Raw genomic sequence first — 15,230 nt, 5'->3', positions numbered from 1 at the left:
CAGAGCTCCCCCTGTGAACCTTATGGAAGAAGAAACGTGAGCACGTCTCATCCTGCTCCACATGGCGGACCCTGGATCGGAAGATGATCTTGGAGGATTCAGAGGTAAAGAGCCGAGCTTACCGGTCCTTCAACTCTCTAAGTTCCTCCCTCACATCCACCCCCCTCGACTGCAGAAGGAGCAGTTGTTGCAAATCTGTCTGGAGTTGGCACAATTCCCTCTGACTCTGTCTTGCTCTCTGAACCCCTTTGGCTATGAAGAACCTCTTAATGTTCTCCTTGGTTGCTTCCCACCAGAGTGTCGGGGAGTCAAAGCCCCCAAGTGCCAGGAGAACTCCAGCACCAAGCCCAGGAGGGAGAGTCGATGGAGGAGGAGGGAGAGCAGAATTGGACGAGGGTGAAGCACGGAAAACACCAGAAGGGTCAGCACAAGGAGCAGAGGCCAGAAGGGGTTGGCAAGCCCAAAAAAAACCCCAAAAAACGGTCTCTCTCCCTGACAGAAGGCAGCAACCTCTCCTCGTCGGAGGATGAGGCGAACGGGAAACCCCACAGGAAGAAAACCGGGGAGGAAAGGAGAAGGTCCAGGCCGATGGTCCAGTAGCATCAGGACATCGGGAGCAGAGCAGCGGTCGAGGGGCTCCAGCCCCAGGACATCGGGAGCAGAGCAGCGGTCGAGGGGCTCCAGCCCCAGGACATCGGGAGCAGAACAGCAGCCGTTGGGCCCCAAGCCCTGGAGACCGGGATCATCGCAGCAGTCGATGGGGCCAAGCTCCAGGGCATCGGGAGCAGTGCAGTGGCAGTTGGGCCCCAGCTCCGGGCAACCGCGAGCATTGTAGCGGCCGATGGGCCCCAGCTCCGGGCAACCTGGAGCATTGTAGCGGCCGATGGGCCCCAGCTCCGGGCAACCGAGAGCAGTGCAGCTGCCAATGGGCCCCAGCTCCGGGCAACTGGGAGCAGTAAGTCTGTCACCGAGCCCCAGCCACGAGAGACGGGGGAAGCGGCGCACCCAGAAGGGGGTAAAACAACCCAACGACACCTCGGGTTACGACACGGGAAACCCAACCCGTTGAGGAGGCCGGGTACCTGAGCCCAGGAAAGGTGAGGCAATTCACCGAAGCGGTGGGCATGAGGGAACAGGAAAATGGCCAGTGGCTCTAAAAAAACAATGGAGCTAAAGCTGGCATCCTTAAACGTGCGCAGTGTGAAGAGCACTGCGCGATGTGTTAATGCCTTACAGTACCTGGCCAAGGTCAAGGCAGATGTGACTTTTCTCCAGGAGTGCAGGTTGCCACACCTCCGCTGCTATCGGAGGTGGTCGCGATGGTGGCCCCACGGACTGTCGGTGTGGTCGGGGGGCAATGACTGTCGTGCTTCTGGCCTGGGGAACTTGCTGCGGGGAGGGAACTTCGCCATCACTGAGGTCAGGGAGGTGGTTGCGGGGCGTCTCCTCGTGGTGGATGTTATGTACCGTGGTTCTCCGCTCCGGCTGATTAATGTGTATGCCCCACCCGTGCGGAGCGAGCGGCAGGCCGTTCTCCAGCAGCTCCCAGTGCTGTTGGCCACGTCCCGGCAGCTCGTTCTGGCCGGTGACTTCAACTGCATCATTGATGCGGCTGGACGATCCGGCAGTGCCGACAACAGACTGGACAGCACGTCCAAGTTCCTGATGGAAACGGTCAAAGACGCAAAGCTGCACGACGCCTTCAGCGACCCTGCAGGCGGGTCCCAGCCGCGGTTCACCTGGTCGAGATCGGACGGTTCAGCCCGATCCCGGATAGACTTCGTCTTCACCACGAAGGCCGTCACGGTGAGACACACCGACCTCATGCCGGTGTTCTTCTCTGACCACTGCCTCCTTCAGGCTTCCTGTCACCTACAGGAGGACCGGAAGGCAGGCAGAGGGACGTGGAAGTTAAATGTGAAGCTGTTGATCCCAGAGAACGTTGAGGAGCTAAAGAGGGAACCGCACGTTGGGGAATTCTAGGCTGTCTATTTTTTTATTTCAAAATAGACTTTATTCAATTGATTAATATATACAATTCCTGAACCATTCAAACAAACAAAATTCATCCGACATTTTCGGAGACCATACAATTTTTTTACATTTGTCAAATTTCACCAAACATCCCCCACCCGTGCCACTCTGTGGCCCCTGTCCAAGTAATAAATATAAACAATGTGCACACAGTGCGAAAACTCCATCCGACATCCCCGTCGGCCACAGAGACGGCTCTGTCAACACCGTTCACAAGTCTTCCAAATTCCACTGTCTATGATCATGCTGTCTCCCCTGCCAGGTAAGTCGCTCTCTCCCACCCAACCTCTACCAATACTCTTTCAAGTCAGCACGAGCCAAAATTGCAACATCTTATGCTGCACTTGATTGCCGAGAAAATGAAAAACGACATATTGTCGCCTTTCATTTCTCGTTTCACACCTGATGTTTATCACATTTGACCGTTTTTCCTCGCTGCTCGCTGCATTTGCATTTCTTCCTTAAAAGGAAGCAGCCACATTGCCGAATTGCTGCCGACTTGCAGTTACTGAGCATCGCCTCTGTGTGGCACTGCTCCACCGCCGACGTTTCATTCACCGAAGTTGGATACAAAATGCTGGAGTAACTCAGCTGGTTAACTCAGGCAACATCTCTGGAGAGAAGGAATACTGAGAGTCAGTGGAACGGGAAACGAGATATATCCTCGTCGTGGCTATCCCTCGAGGTCGAGGATGATGGTTCTGTTGTTTTTATGGAGATATAGGCGGTACATAGTGCAAATGAATGAAAGATTCGCAAAAGCGGGAGGAATCACAGAGGGGGCGCAGCGAGAGAGGGTGTTGCAGAACTCTCATTGGAGAGAGGAGGATGTCGCGGCGAATCCAATCCATCGCTCCTGCCCGCTCCGTGCCTCGGCACCCCAACAGGACCCACAGAACCAAGGCCCTTAACGCCACCAGTAACTCGAGGTCACAGACTGTGCAACAGGTCTCATCCTGTTAAAACAAGGAACTTGGTTCTTGGTTCTTGGTCCTCCAAAATATTCCAAATGGAAGTTAAACTGGAGGTGGCGGAAGGTGGACTTCACGGCGACTACGGGAGTCAGTCGTTGACGTTCGCAGTCGCCGAAATAAATCGCAAAGTGGGACAGGCCCTTTAAGCAAATAAAGATTCTTGGAAAAGAAGAGCTACCTTAAATTTTGTTGAGTCGGGTTAGGTAACTAGGGTGTTGGGGGGGGGGAGAATGAATTGCTGTACACATCTGTATTAGTAGCTGGTATCTCAAATTGGATCGAATGCCCTCGTCTGCTCCTAATAGGTCTGGTGTAGGTTTGGTATATCGACCTAACATCCACCACGAGGAGACGCCCCGCAACCACCTCCCTGACCTCAGTGATGGCGAAGTTCCCTCCCCGCAGCAAGCTCCCCAGGCCGGCAGCACGACAGTCATTGCCCCCCGACCACACCGACAGTCCGTGGGGCCACCATCGCGACCACCTCCGATAGCAGCGGAGGTGTGGCAACCGGCACTCCTGGAGAAAAGTCACATCTGCCTTGACCTTGGCCAGGTACTGTAAGGCATTAACACATCGCGCAGTGCTCTTCACACTGCGCACGTTTAAAGATGCCAGTTTGAGCTCCATGAGCTCGAGTATCCCGCATTTGGGGACATCGCAGGCGTCAGCAAAGATCTTATAGCGGAGCAAGATAGACTACTGCTGCGAATTACAATGGCTGACGTGTAGTACGCTACGGAGGGAATCCTGGGCGTTTTTCTCCGCCCATTTTAGTAACCTGATCCTACCGACCCGACCCGACTCGCAATGTAATCTTATAGCAGAGTTATAGGATCTTAGGTGCAATTCTGTTAGTTCTCGCCTCTGTTAATTCTTGTCAAGAATAAAATTTGACTCTGGTAATAGTGTTTTTTTTTTAATGTTTTTTAAATAATTTCTTTTTAAATGGTTCATAGGCTGTGTTTGAGATTTTGTGTAAACCGGAACCTAGCCGACCCGACCAGACTCGCAGGGTAATCAACGTTGCGGGGAAGTTTTTGTGTGTGACATAGGGTTAGATTCATAATTATGTTTGTTCATAATTCTCTTAATTCTTGTTAAAGAAAAAAATGTTTATAAATTTTGCCTCTGGTAATTTTCTTTTTTAATGTTTTTAAAATCAGTTCTTTTGAATGGCTCATATGCTGTGTTGATTTTGTATTACACTTGCACTCTGTAATTCATTCACTAATCACATTAATGTAATCACACTGTTCACATCTGCACTATTTGGGAAAATAATAGCAATATGAAGATTACAGTTGCTCTAGCCCTGAAATGTTACTTAAAGTTTTTGTGCTTATTTTCTTTTTTCTATGGAGTTGTTTCTCCACAATAAACGGGGTCTGGTTTTCCCAATAACCAGAGAGTGGAATGAGATCGGTCTGTAATGGTGGGGCTATCTAATTGTAGAATTTCACAAAATTAAATTTGTTTAAGCAAGATTTATAAATGATGTATAACTTAAGGATGGTTTTATTCAGCGAGCATACAACTGACTAGATTGTGCTGGAAGGAACACACATACGTGAATGTGATATAGATGTATATAATCATGTAACACACAAAATTATATTTATTCTGATTTTTATATCCAATGTTGAACTTTATTTCAGACCAGACAAGGGACATTAAATAATAAACATTGTAACACATTGTAAGCCTCCCCGCAGCTTCACTCTGGTGTTTTGGCCGTGCTGATCCGGGTCAGGCTCCCCCGCACGCTGTGGAAGGAACATAGGCATCTTTTCGCTTTTATTGTGATTTATTTGTCTTTTTAACACGGAATATCTGATAACGACACATTAGCACCACATGGAACCAACATTGCACTAACCCACTCAATTTAATAATTCAAAGGCAAGATCCATAAACAAGCAAGGATAACAACTTTCATTCTGTCATACATGGTGAGATTTTAATGTGAATATCTCATAACGGCACATTAGTAGTATATTGCACCAACCCACTCAATTTTAAATAATTCATAATACTAATCAATGGTCAACACTTCATTTCTGACATTTCATCAATAAATAATTTGACATCATGTACTTTACTTATGCGTCACTTTTAGAACTTTCTTACACTTCCTTTTAATGGTCAGGTCCTGCAGGTCTCTATTCTTCAATTTGAGTCCATAATGTATGCGGACACTGACAAAGATCGCTACAATTCGCACCTTGACTCTCTGGCAGCATAAGTTCATGTCCTTGTATTCCTTAGTATTGTGTATCGCTGTATTTATTAGATTGGAGATGTTGTTCCTGGTCATGTTAGCATTGTCGAATTCTGTGCAGAACACTTTCTCGCACACCTGACAGAATGCGAGAAACTGTTCTGAAGGCACCATCAGGGAGCCGAAGTCTGATGTCGATGTGTCATATGCCTTATGGTGGATGAATATGAGGGCAGGATCAACTAAGGTTGTATCAGGTCGTAGCAGAACCTCTCTGCATATGTGACATTTTGAGATCAGTTCATGTGGGGTGAGGAATCTACGGCAGATGTGGCCTGCGATGTAAGCCAGTGTGTTCTCTTCCGGGAGATCAAGTTACGTGCTGCAAAATACAGTGTTCTGTTGTGCCCTATTGTGATGGGAGATAGATGGAGATGGTTTCTTGACTCTGTCTTTTGTCAGTGTTTGCAGTGATACGAGAAATTTAGCATCGTCAGGTTTACAGTTTGCACTTAGAGATGGCTTTATCAGTTCAGCTACCATGACCATTCTTAAAGCACAGCGAAATTCCTTTGCTGATGGGTTTTCTCGGAATCCGCCCTTTCGCCGAATGGTCCGAATAAATTCTCAACGACATCCTGATTAACCCTGGATGTGAGCATGAAACAAGTGTCTGTATTTTCCTTTATGTGCTGCCACAGCTGTGCAATGCAAGAAATTGCAAGCCGCCATCCTTGGACAAACAATACATTTTTCACTCCAAGCACTTTTAAGCTTTGCAGTACAGGCAGGCATGATTCAAAGAATGACCAATGCGCCGATTTTGCAGACATGGGCCTCCTCAATTTTTTTATTGTCTTGAGACACCTGCCGTTAAATGCATCAAACAGTCCATCTATCATTGCAATGAAATCCGCAGTATAAGCAGCACCCCCAGGCAACCGTCCCATAGTTGTATAGGTTAACATGCCTGCTGACACCGAATGACTGAGCACCTGCGCTGCTTTGTTGACTCACATTTTGGAGAAGCTGTTCAGAGCAAAGTGGGCTCTGGTCAGTTTATGGCCTTTCCTAACGGGAAACTGTGAATCCATTTCATAAAATGCGCGAATATGTGCCCACTTGATATGTTTCTTTCGGCCATCCTCTCCTGTTACCTCAAAAACATACTTCTCCAAATTTGTTCTCGTGTTTGTTAGCAGGTGTGGCGGGTCATGCAGGCAAAAGATCTTGGCTCCCCCGTGGAAGAAGAAAGGATGTGTTGCTGTCACACCCAAGTTGTTGTACAACCGAACATTGCTTGGGCCTTGGTCACAAACCACGGCCTTAGGCTGTAGTCCAATTGCCTTAACCTTATGCAAGCATTCATTGAGTAATGCTTGCAGTTTGTCCGCCCTTGTGCAGTCACGCGTCAGAAAGTAACCCACAAGTGTTTCCATTTCCCAAACAGGCCTCTAACCATGAAAACAAGAGCATGGTTGGCAGGCCGTGACGTCTTCCCTAGCGATCCAAAGTCCTCAAAACCTTCAACTGAATCTTCTGTAATATTGTACGAGAGGCCTGTATGTGGACTCATTTCATCAAAGGAGACTATACAGACTCTATCACTCTCTGCCATGCCTGCTACCCTGTCCTTCCAAAGCGCGAAGATCTTAGTGGGAAATCCTGGTCTTACTTTGACATTACACAACCATCTACGCAGCGATGAAATTGATGGAAGTGTGAATATGCTCTGGTACAGCTGATATGTGCTGGGACTCTTGTGGTAGAGGGACAAGGCAAGTATCTTGTCTGCATAATCCCATCGTCTTCCTCTTGCGCTTCTACGCCCTGGCGCATTCCGCAATTGTGATTCAAAAAAAGACTTTAATGGCTCTTGTAAAAAATCTAAACTGATCAAGCTTTCTGTAGCTCTCCTTCTCGCTGATTTCTTCATCTGTTGCACCCTTTTCTTGAGGCGGAAGGTACGCTGTCTTTCCTTCTTCAGAGCTCTTCTGTGATTTACAACTGGTGTGAATTGAAGAACATTCTCATGAATCTGGTCCGAAGCTAAGCAGTAAGAATGGTCGGCCTGTATGTTGTGTGACACTCTGTGAGTTGCATCTGGTGTGAATTGAAGTCCTTCCTCACGAACCCGGTCCGCAGCTAAGCAGTAACAATGGTCGGCCTGTATGTTGTGTGACACTGCCGAGGGAAAAGAAAATTAGTACGGGCTTAAAAGAGGTATACAAATGAAATGGATTTAGCATATACATGTAAATAAATTTGCATCCACTGGTAATTCTCAATTTAAATCAATGTGAGATACCCAATTCATGTTAAAAAAATAGTAAGTGCTGCTGTCTGCTGCTCCGGTGCCAGTCAGGGTCCCTCTTTGACCGCTCCACTATCACCACGGCTGGTATTCGCATGCCACCGAGTCACACGGTTGGCAAGCGGCGTTCCGGCGTTAGCTCTGGAATGTTCTGAAAGATCTCACACATGAAAATGTTAGTGCCATACATGACATTTCATATTGTGCCACTGACAATTGTATCAGTTAGGATATTACATTGTGATAGATTTTGTAAAAGAGAGAAATTAAATGTTTATTTAAAAACTACTTGCCCCTTTGCTGCTTTGAAGGCTTCGGTGAAGATGGAAGGTTCTCATTATTCCTCTCAAGTATCCTGCGTTGAGTATACAGTTGTTTCGGAGGGTTACGGATGTCAAAGAGCGTTGGAACTGCATCCCAAACTAGCCTGTTCTTGGTCTGCTTGTTGTTAAACTGGCTAGGTTCGAAATGCTCAGAACAAAGACGGCAGTTATGAAGACAAATACGCCGCAGTTCGATGTAGGAGATCATGTCGGCGGGTATTCTGCACCCACTGTTGACATCTGAAATCACAGAAAATATCATGCAGTCAATATGTTCCTATTCTACATTAAATAACAGAGGTAGAAAGAAAAAGCTCTTGAGGGGTGCTATTGGGGAAATGCTCCTGAGAAGAAAATTCGTACGGTGTTGGACAGGCTAGATGCAGGAAGGTTAGTCCCAATGTTGGGGAAGTCCAGAACAAGGGGTCACAGTTTAAGGATAAGGGGAAATCTTTTAGGGCCGAGATGAGAACATTTTTTTTACACACAGTGGTGAATCTGTGGAATTCTCTGCAACAGAAGGTAGTTGAGGCCAGCTCATTAGCTAGATTTAAGAGGTAGAATCAAGAATCAAGAATCAAAGCACTTTATTCGTCCCCGAGGGGCAATTTAAAAGGGCGCATTACAGTAGTTTTTTTTAAAAGGGACACAATCAACAAACATAAGCAGCACGCATACTGCACAATCACACAACACACGCATTTCACAAACACACTGCACAATCACACAACACACACCGCACATCAACATTCAACACATAGGAACAGTTTTTAAAGTGCTTCCTTAGTGCTTCAATTAAAAAGTGCATATAGAAGGTTATTTCATTTCATATGTTCATGAGTCAGTGATCGGCATTAAGAAGCTGGACAGCCCTGGGGATGAAGGTTGCCTTCCTCCTCTGTGTCCGGCAACCCGGACAGCGGAGTCTGCGTCCTGAGGGGAGCCACTCAAACTCAGGAAACAGGATGTGAGAGGGGTCGTGAAGAATCCTGCGTGTTAACTTTACAGACTGTTGGCCGCATAGGGCAGTGAGAGTTCGGACGGGCTGCTCAATGATTTTTGAGCAGACCTTGACCACATTCAACAGGCGGTTTCTGTTTTGCAGGGTGATGGAGTGGAACCAGCTAGTGAAAGAGAAGGTTATTACATTTTCAATGAATGCGTAGTAGAATGTGGTGAGAATGTCTTTGTTAATCCCAAATGACTTCAGCTTCCTGAGTAGGTACTGTCTCTGATGGCACTTTTTAAGGATTTCCTCTGTATTAGAGGAAAACCTTAGCAGGTTGTCGAAGGATGTTCCCAGGTATTTGTATACCTCCACTATCTCCACTGGCTCCTGCTGGATGATAGTGGTGGCTGCCTCAGCCACCTGTCTCTGTTGGCGGGAAAAGGTCACAATCATGTCCTTGGTTTTGCTTATATTTAGCTCAAGACAAGACTTTTCACACCATACTATAAAGTCCTGCAGGGCTGAGCTGTGATGTTGTGTATGGCTGGGAAGCACAGACAGGAGGACTGTGTCATCAGAAAATTTTACAAAATGGCAGTTTGGCTGGGTGGATCTGCAGTCATCAGTGTAGAGAATGAAGAGAAGTGGGGAGACGACACAGCCTTGTGGAGAGCCAGTGAAGGTGAAGAGGGTGTTGGACAAGGTGTGGTTGTTGGTGAGGAAGTCTATAATCCACAAAGTGAGTTGGTGGTTGAGGTGGAAGCGGGTGATGAGCTTCTCAGCCAAAATATGTGGCTGCATGGTGTTGAATGCTGATGAGAAGTCTGCAAACAGAAGTCTGGCTGTGGTCTTGGGGTTTTCCAGATGCTTATGGATGGTGTTTAAGATGAATATTTTTGCGTCATCGACACCCCTGCCAGCCTGGTAAGCAAACTGCAATGGATCCATCATCGAGCCAGTTGCCTTGGTGATGTGTTCCTTGATGATCCTCTCCATGGCCTTCATGACCAGGGAGGTGAGAGCCACCGGTCTAAGGTCATTCAGGACCTTGGTGGTGCCCTTCTTTGGGATGGGAATCACTGTTGAGTTTTTCAACATCGCGGGGACTGTGCTGCTGGTCAAAGAGCCCTGAATTAGATACGGAATGGGAGGGGGAGTCGAAGTGCTGAGCCACATGAGTGCAGTGAGTTTCATGTTAAAATGTGTTTTGGGTGATCTGTCAGTTTTTATTTGCATGACTGACTTGGCAAATGAAATTCCTCGTATGTTGCAAAACATACTTGGGAAATAAAGTGCTATTCTGATTCTGATTCTAAAGAAATTCCTCTTCATCTCTTCTCTAAAGGTACATCCTTTTATTGCTACACCCTCTGGTTCTAGACTCTCCCACTAGTGGAAACATCCTCTCAGAATCCACTGTTTCCAGGCCTTTAACTATCCAGTAGGTTTCAATGAGGTTTCCCCTCATCCTCGTACATTTCCTCTGGACCTAGTGAGACCACACCTGGAGTATTGTGTGCACTTTTGGTCCCCAAATTTGAGGAACGCCATTCTTGCTATTGAGGGAGTGCAGCATAGGTTCACAAGGTTAATTCCTGGGATGGCGGGACTGTCAAATGCTGAGAGAATGGAGCAGCTGGGCATATACTCTGGAGTTTAGAAGGATGAGAGTGGATCTTATTGTAACATATAAGATTATTAAGGGTTTGGACAAGCTAGAGGCAGGAAACATGTTCCCGATGTTGAGGGAGTCCAGAACCAGGGGCTTTAAGAATAAGGGGTAAGCCATTTAGAACGGAGATGAGGAAACACTTTTTCTCACAGTTGTGAGTCTATGGAATTCTCTGCCTCAGGTGGAGGCCGGTTGAATGGATACTTTCAAGAGAGAGCTAGATAGGGCTCAAATATAGTGGAGTCAGGGGATATGGGGAGAAGGCAGGAACGGGGTACTGATTGTGGATGATCAGCCATGATCACAGTGAATGGCGGTGCTGGCTCGAAGGGCCGAATGGCCTACTCCTGTACCTATTGTCTAGTGTCTATTGACTCGGTCGGCCGAAAGGCCTGCCCCATACAACACGATCCCACGTTCTGTGTAACAATCTTATTTAAATAAGAAAGTGTTGTTGAGTGAATTGTGGAAAACAAGCAGAATTACCCTACACACTTTCTTCAGTTTCAGGAGAAGATTTTCCAGTAAAACCTCCCTTCTTTCAGCTCAAGCAGTTTGATAAAAGTTCCCTGCCAACTCATTTCTTAGAACCAGCTCCCCACACACGAGACACTTTCTATACCTGGCCACATCTGCTTTACTATTCCTTTCACCTCACTGAACCTGAGAGAGTGGTCCACCTCTTTGTCTTACTCCACCACTCTCTGCACCCACTCTCAGCTACACCTGGCCTCCTGAAAGCACAGCTTCCTGGAAACACAAGGAGAAACAACTAACGTTACTTTCAAGAGTCGGCAGAAATACAGCACAAACATTTCTCTCCGTTTCACTCCCTCCATCACCTCTGGTGCTCTCTACACATCTTGCCTTCTCAGGTAGACACAAAATGCTGGAGTAACTCAACAGGACAGGCAGCATCTCTAGAAAGAAGGAATGGGTGACGTTTCGGGTGAAGACCCTTCTTATAGACAATAGACAATAGGTGCAGGAGTAGGCCATTCGATGCTTCGGGCCACCACCGCCATTCAATATGATCATGGCTGATCATCCCCAATCAGTACCCCGCTCCTGCCTTCTCCCCATATCCCCTGACTCCCTATCTAGCTCTCTCTTGAAAGTATCCAGAGAACCGACCTCCACCGCCCTCTGAGGCAGAGAATTCCACAGGCTCACTACTCTCTTTCAAGAGAGAGCTAGATAGGGCTCTTAAAAATAGCAGAGTCAGGGGATATGGGAAGAAGGCAGGAATGGGGTACTGATTGGGGCTGATCATATTGAATGGCGGTGATGGCTCGAAGTGTGTGTGTGTGTGTGTGTGTGTGTGTGTGTGTGTGTGTGTGTGTGTGTGTGTGTGTGTGTGTGTGTGTGTGTGTGTGTGTGTGTGTGTGTGTGTGTGTGTGTGTGTGTGTGTGTGTGTGTATGTGCTTTATCATCATTCCTTACAATGCCGTGTACGACAGTGATCGCAACTTCTACTGAAGTGTGGATGGCCGTCGGCTCACTAGAAGCTCATCCGCCCTTTGACGGGTCTTGTTTTTGGTCCTATTGGGGGAGACGGTTTAGTCGCCGACTATCCGACCATGGAGCAGGTAGCACGGGATTACATGGAGCCCGTGGCGTGGGGAACTCCCACTGACCTGACCTGACCTCACACAAAGGGTGGTGGGTATATGGAACAAGCTGAAAGAGGGCGGCACGGTGGCACAGTGGTAGAGTTGCTGCCTCACAGCGCCAGAGACCCGTGTTCGATCCTGAATACGGATGCTGTCTGTACGGAGTTTGTACGTTCTACCCGTGACCTCAAGGGTGTCCTCCGGGCGCTCTGGTTTCCTCTAATGACGTAAAGGTTTTGTAGGTTAATGTGGCTTTTGTAATTTAAATTGTCCCCAGTGTTAGTGTACGGGGATTGCTGGTGGACGCACACTTGGTGGGCCGAATGGCCAGTTGGGGCACGTGCTTGTAGCTCAGTGGCACTCATGTTATGACTCATGCTTTAGTAGTTACGCCCACTTGCTTTTACAGCACTGCTCCCTGCCTGTTTTCCCTTGGAATTAGAGAGACGCGCTAGCAGGCAGTTATCAATGCTTTGTCGTTAATAAAGTCTTTGGACATTTATCATGGTGTAAGTTTTCAGTTATTAATACAGCCGAAACACAACAGTGCTCTAACAACCTTTGAAAGATACTTGGACAGGTACATGGATGGATAGGAAATATTTGGAAATATTGGGCCAAACGCAGGCAGCTGGGATCAGCATCAATGGGGCATGTTGTCCGGCATGGGGAAGTTGGGCCGAAGGGCCTGTGTCTGTGCTGTATGAATCTACGCCCATGGATAGGAAAGGTTTAGCCGGATGTGGGCCAAACGTGGGCAGGTGGGACAGGCGTAGATGGGGCATCCTGGTTGGCATGGGGAAGTTGGGCCGAAGGGCCTGTTTCTGTGCTGGTTGACACTATGGCTCTATGACTTGGTCAACATGGGGAAGTTGGGCCGAATGGCCTGTTTCCGTGCTGTATGATGATGTGACTCTCTGACTCAATGGCCCGAGCAAGTTGGGCCACAGGACCTGTCTCCACTTTAATTAAAACATGCAACCACCTATGCAGGTAGAGAAGAACAAACACCCTCTCATCTCTATGTACCTATGCTAATATTATACTTGTGATCTTTATTCCATGCTACGTGAACAGAACGGCAAACACACACGCAGGCACACACACACCAAATAACACAAGAAAACATATTCAGAGACATATTGTGGCACAGATCTCGAGGCTGAATAGCATCGATCTCTAAGGTGAATGGTGGTTGATAAATCTTAGAACCCACTACAATTTATCATTAGTCAGTACATTCATATTTGATAGAAGCATGAAAAATAGGCGTAGGAGTAGGCAATTCAATATGATCATGGCTGATCATGTAAAATCAGTACCCCGTTCCGGCATTTCCCCCCCATATCCCTTAATTCCTTTAGCACTGAGATCAAATCTAACTCTCTTGAAACCATCCAGTGAATTGGCCTCCACTGCCTTCTGTGGCAGAGTATTCCGCAGATTTACAACTCAGTTGCCTGATAATAGATGGGAAGAAACCGTCCCTGAATCTAGTGTCTTGTACAGTTGTATCAAATCGTGTATTTCATACCTTCACGGACCCAAGCAAATGTGCCAAACACGTTCGTCACCACCCTGCCCATCCCTGGTGCAATTGTCATGGAGCTGTTTGTCTGCATTCCAATGCCTCTCTCATCTGCTAAAAATAACACAGGGCGATACCATTTAGTGTGAAAAATCTGCCCTGGCCTGTTTTACAAATTTGCATCACTTTTATCTGAGTTAAATAAATCAGCTTTTAATCCGCCCATTGGCCCAGTTCATGAAAATCTTGTTCCATCCCAGATAAATATAATCACTCTCCACAATGTCACCATAAAAACGTACAAACATAGACACATAGAAAATAGGTGCAGGAGTAGGCCATTCTGCCCTTCTAGCGAGCACCACCATTCAATATGATGATGGCAGATCATCCAAAATCAGTACCCTATTCCTGCTTTCTCCCCATATCCCTTGATTGCGTTAACCCTAAGAGCAATATCTAACTCTCTCTTGAATACATCCAGTGAATTGGCCTCCACTGCCTTCTGTGGCCGAGAATACCACAGATTCACAACTTTCCGGTGCATATGTTTTTCTGCATCTCAGTCCTAAATGGCCTCCCCCGGATTCTTAAACTATGACCCCTGGTTCTGGACTCCCCCAACATTTTTGCCTGCATCAAACCTATCCAATCCTTTATGAGTTTTATATGTTTCTATAAGATCCTCTCTCATCCTTCTAAATTCCAGTGAGTACAAGCCGAGTCGACTTGCATCCTATCTTCCACTAATCCTAGCCCATCATTTAGCTTGTAACATCACACATATATCCCTTGCATAAGACCGGGATACACTCACACAGACGACAATTACAAAAAAATACACATCCTGCATGTCATAGTCATAGAGTAATAGTCATAAATTAATAGTGTGCAAACGGGCCCTTCAGCCCAACTTGCTCCAGACAAAGAAAGCACATTTCCTCCTTTGTCTTTGTGCAGTGTGGTCACAGGCAGGTTTCATTTCTTACACAAACAGCTTCTATCCTTTAGCAATAGTGATTTTATGCTCTTTCTTCCTCTTTACTTTATGTGCCACATTACTTCTCTGCTGCTCTGTGCCATTTAACTCTACCTAATAGATTCAATATTGTTTCTCTGCAATTCTGCCACAAACTCCTTTTTCCCCAACTTCTTTAATCTCCAAAACTGAGAGCACTTCCACTTCTTATTTCACCACTGAATTCTCTTCATTTCTCTCCCTTTCTCCTTTTTTTAAATCTTCTTACCTCTTTAACAGTTCTTCATTCCATGTTCCTTTCCTTGCTTTCCATTTGCCTCCTATTGGTCAGTTCTAACTTCCAAACTTTAGGTAAGTTTATAACTTACTATTCTCTTTTAAACTACTCAATGCTTCTTCTCTGGGCTCTTCTTCTCAGCTCTGTCTTTCTCTCCTAGCCCTTAACATTTCACACTTTTACACTACCCCTGATTTCACATAAATACATAATATCCTGTCTGATCAAGTCCCCTTTCTTCACAAGGAATGGTCGCCACAGGATAATAACTGCCACATGTGGACACTGCCCACATCTCAACAGTCTTATCCGCCACGGATCTCGCCCTCTGCTCAACGATCTAATC

General features: G+C 46.7%; 1 long non-coding RNA gene across 1 annotated transcript; it reads right to left on the bottom strand.

The window, feature by feature from the left end:
- Positions 1-4,796: 4,796 nt before the first annotated feature.
- LOC116970110 lies at positions 4,797-8,109 on the bottom strand. Its single transcript, XR_004411012.1, has 2 exons — positions 7,538-8,109; positions 4,797-7,413 (listed from the first exon to the last, which is right to left on the bottom strand). It is a non-coding gene; the product is annotated as an uncharacterized LOC116970110 (long non-coding RNA).
- Positions 8,110-15,230: the final 7,121 nt, after the last annotated feature.

This window comes from Amblyraja radiata, unplaced genomic scaffold, assembly GCF_010909765.2.
Source record: "Amblyraja radiata isolate CabotCenter1 unplaced genomic scaffold, sAmbRad1.1.pri scaffold_533_ctg1, whole genome shotgun sequence".
Lineage (NCBI taxonomy): Eukaryota > Metazoa > Chordata > Chondrichthyes > Rajiformes > Rajidae > Amblyraja > Amblyraja radiata.
This window is presented reverse-complemented; position numbering and strand designations above follow the sequence as displayed.